Here is a 4,446-nt window from a genome sequence, read left to right as displayed (position 1 = left end):
AGGTGGGTTAGGCTAATTAAGATTTTGATTGCTAATTGCCAACAAGGGGGGATAAAAAAATGAGCAGTTTGAATGAGAAGGGATGTGTTTGTAGCAACTGATGTAAAGCAGAACGCCTCTGGCTAGGAAGGAAATGAAGTGGGAATGTATTTACGATACTGTAGGGGAAGGAACCATGACTGATGCTACAGCAGTAGAGGGCAGCCTATTTTCTGGGGTCTTTGAATTTTTCTAGTGGTGACACAGACAGTCCGTGGCCAAGAATTCTTATTAATGTGAACACCAGAAAGGGCTGTGTAGGTGAAAATTAATAATCTTCTTAGTTCAGTGGAGAACTCTCCCTTTATTTCTTCTCTGAGTATAGTTGTATAATCCGTAATACATATTATATATATATGTATGTTGGTTCTATTGAGGAATGGGCATTCTCCCTTGTCCTGGGAAGTGGTCTCCGATATCCGTTATCACTGCAAGGAACACGCAGGCTTATGTTAGAGAGTAACACGATCTGAAATAGAACCTCGCTTTCCCTTTGCTCTAAACCAAAAAATGAGGTGACAGCACAGTGGGAAGGGTACATCCTTTCAGGTCTTGGTACAGACTGGGGAGGCCTACTCCAGGTTGCCCATCCACCTCCACATGAAACAGAAACTCCTTATCATCAGCTTTAAAGCACTCGATGAGCTTGCCCACTCCTATCAGAACCCAGCCTGCAAGGTTCACTTCTCTAATGCCAACCTACTCTCTGCAGCTCGACCTTGTCTATCCTGCCCCGATCCCTTGCCCATATCTTCCTTCAGGGCTCAAACACCTTCCCCCTTCCACCACCTTCAAGACCCTCTTAAAAATCGCCTCTCCTCTAAGAGCCCTTCCCTGACTAAGCCTTTTATTTCCCCTTATCTACCCTTCCCTCCACCTCAACCATGCACTTGACTGTCTACCCCTCAAGTACTTTGATACTCTTCCCAACCCCACAAATACTTGAATACCTATTCCTATATGCTACTGCTTTCCCTAAACTTAATCTATTTTAATGTCTGTCTTCCTTGGATGGTCCCTGTGGGCAGGGATTGCATCTACCAATTCCGTTGTATTGTACTACAGTAAGCACTCAATAAATACCAATAGATGGACTGAAATGTATTTGCCTATACAGGACACCATAAAGTCATCTGCTGCAGCTCCTGCTTCTGCCTACTCCCTCTGACAGATTCAAGATGGCACCTTTCATTTTGAATTTAATCTGAAACAGCAAACAGGAAGGGGAGCTGCGGAAGGTGAGTGTGAAGCAGTGACGATTTATCCAGGCTTGGTAGTAATGTGCCTCCAAACCAGAATTTTCTAAATTATACACCTACACATTTTTCCTCCAATTATGAGACTTTTTAGTGTAAACCATTCCAGAGTTATTCTTGTGTTTGCCAACAAGTGGGTAGTCTAAGCCAGGTTTTGCAGTTGAATTCTGCAAGATGGGACTGTTTTGGCAAGAAATGGTATCCCATTCCCACCTGAATGTGCAATTGCACACATGCCAAATGCAGTTGACTGAACAAACTGCCTTTTTGACTCTCCCAGGTCTGGTGATTAGTTGCATTAGACTCAGAATTTCCTAGTCAGAAGTTGAAATTACACCACATGGGTGTCCATTTTGTTTTCTTTTGTACATGTTTGGAAGCTCAATGTTGTCACTGAGAATTTTATTTTTATTCCTACTCTGTAGTGTAGGGTAGTGGGGCTTGAGCTGGCAGTTTGGGGCAGACTTACTTCCAGGGAGCACAAGGCCTAGCAGAGAGATACTAATCCCAGAGAAGATTGGACCAGGAGGCACTGGCTCAGTGGTGATTTTGTTCCCCCGTGACTACAACCAGGAATTGCCACTGGTTTGAAGGTGTCATCTGGGAGTACCCTCCCTTTTTTCCCCAGATTCTTTCTTTCCCAGATGCCTTCTTTCACAGACCACCCCCTAGGCCTGGATGCATACTTCCCCAAAGGCAATCAAAAGTATTTATTGAGCATTTTCTGCCTGCATGAAGGACTTGAAAGGGTCAAATAAAATTAAGAGACAGGGTTCCTTCCCAAGAGAAGTTGGTAATCACCCCTCCCCACCAGGGCTCTCCTTCTCCTGGAGAGAGGTTTAGGTACCAGGCTATATTTTCTTCCATTAAGCTAGTGACAAAGGTTTTTAAAATGACACTCCTGGAACTAATCATTCTGGAAGTTGCTTTGTTACATTTCAGTGTCTTATCTTCCCTCTTCATCTTCCTACCTTGCCTATTGATGATTGTTTACAGTTCAGTTAAGCTCAATTGTTTATTGAAGAGTTGACTAGGCTGGATCCTGATTTTATCTTTACAAAGTGTTACCACCTTACTACTTTATGCAGCTTGATTTAATAGTCTCACTAAAAGTATTGTGCCTGAATTTAAATCCAACATGTACCCCAGAAACGGTCTAAACCCTAGTGCTGTTCTTTCCAGCCTACATAAATGGCCTACTTCTTGATATGCACTATTCTGGGGTTGATCTTCTACTTTTCCTCCTCACCCAGTGATCCTTTTTTTCCCCCAAATTAAATTACCTCAGTCTTTAGGAACCTCACAGAATGATTAATCAATTACTTCAAGTATTTACTCACCATTTTTCTTTGTAAATACTGTTGAAAGTAATCATAACTGCACTTATGTTCCAAGCACTGGGGCAAATACAATATAAGCAGATTGCACATGGTTCCTCTTCCACTTGGGGCTCACAGTCTAAAAGCAAGAGATAACAGATATTTAATGCTCATTTTACTGGTGAAGGAACAGAGGCAAAGAGAAGTTAAGTGATTGTCCCAGGGTCACACAGTAGGTATGTGGCAGAGCTGGGATTAATAATGTTGGTATTTGTTAAGCGCTTACCATGTGCAGAGCACTGTTCTAAGCGCTGGGGTAGACACAAGGGAATCAGGTTGTCCCACTTGGGGCTCACAGTCTTAATCCCCATTTTACAGATGAGGTAACTGAGGCACAGAGAAGTTAAATGACTTGCCCAAAGTCACACAGCTGACAAGTGGCAGAGCTGGGATTCGAACCCATGATCTCTGACTCCAAAGCCCAGGCTCTTTCCATTGAGCCATGCTGCTTCTCAGGTTCTGTGACTCCCAGGTCTGTGCTCTTCCCACTAGACCATGCTACTTTTCATTCATTTAAAAATTCTAAATCCACTGAACCTCCCTCAAATTTTCTGTAGTATAATTAAGTTTATTTTTATTCTGATACTGTATCTCATAGCACTTACTGTGTCAAACACTGGTCTAAACGCAGAGGTAGGTAAAAGTTAATTAAGTTGGACACAGTCCCTGAACTCACAGTCTAAATAGGAAGGAATAGAGGAGGATTGAGGCACAAACAAGTTAAATGAATTGTTCAAGGTCACAAAGCAAGCAATTGGCAGTCAGAATTAGAACACAGGCCCTCTGACTCCCAGGCCCACGCTCCTTCCACTAGGCCATGCAACTTCTGATATCATATCATGTGTCATTACAAGCATAGATGCCTCTACAGTAGTTCACAGACTTGCCCCATTCCCTCCCTCCATCCTTACTACCAGTCATCCTGAACCCTTACCACCTCCTGGAGAGCTTTTGGTAACATCCTCCTTCAGGCCTCTTTGCTTCAAGCCCCTAAAGTGGCCAATGGCTTGACAAGATCCCTGACTCATCTCATTCAGCCTGCATATTCAGTCTGTCACCAAATCCTGTCAGTTCTACCTTCACAACATCTCTAGAATCCATCCCTTCCTCTTCATCCAAACTGCTACCCTGTTAATCCAAGCTCTTATGCTATCCCGCTTTGACTACTGCATCAACCTCTTTGCTGACCACCCTGCCTCCTGTCTTTCCCCATCCCAGTCCTTACTTCACTCTGCTGCCCAAATTATTTTTCTCAAAAAATGTTCAGCCCACATCAGCCCACTCCTCAAGAACCTCCAGGGTTGCCCGTCCACCTCAGCTCAAGCAGAAACTCCTTGCCATTGGCTTTAAGGCACACAGTTAGCTCTCTCTCTCCTACCATACCTTAAATGGGCAGGGATTGTCTCTATCTGTTGCCGAATTGTACATTCCAAGCACTTAGTACAGTGCTCTGCACATAGTAAGTGCTCAATAAATACTATTGAATGAATGACTGAATGAATACTAAAACCCACCCCACACATTCTGCTCCCCTAACTCCAACCTATTCACTGTACTTTGATTTTGTCTTTCTTGCTGCCAACCCTTCACCCACATCCTTCCTCTGGCCTGGAACTTCTTCGCCCTTTATATCCACCAGACTACCACTCTCCCCATCTTCAAAGTCTTATTAAAATCACATCTCTTCCAAGAAGCCTGACCTGGCTAACCTCTTTTTACCCCCACCCTATTACCCTTTCCTTCCGCATTGCCTAATGCACTTGGGGTCCGTA

At 43.7% G+C, this 4,446-nt stretch overlaps 1 long non-coding RNA gene across 1 annotated transcript; it reads right to left on the bottom strand.

Annotated features, from left to right (window-relative positions):
* Window positions 1–323: 323 nt before the first annotated feature.
* On the bottom strand, window positions 324–2,753 carry LOC120638145. Its single transcript, XR_005659650.1, has 2 exons — window positions 2,636–2,753; window positions 324–467 (listed from the first exon to the last, which is right to left on the bottom strand). It is a non-coding gene; the product is annotated as an uncharacterized LOC120638145 (long non-coding RNA).
* Window positions 2,754–4,446: the final 1,693 nt, after the last annotated feature.

The sequence above is a fragment of the Ornithorhynchus anatinus genome, chromosome X5 (genome assembly GCF_004115215.2).
Source record: "Ornithorhynchus anatinus isolate Pmale09 chromosome X5, mOrnAna1.pri.v4, whole genome shotgun sequence".
Classification (NCBI taxonomy): domain Eukaryota; kingdom Metazoa; phylum Chordata; class Mammalia; order Monotremata; family Ornithorhynchidae; genus Ornithorhynchus; species Ornithorhynchus anatinus.
This window is presented reverse-complemented; position numbering and strand designations above follow the sequence as displayed.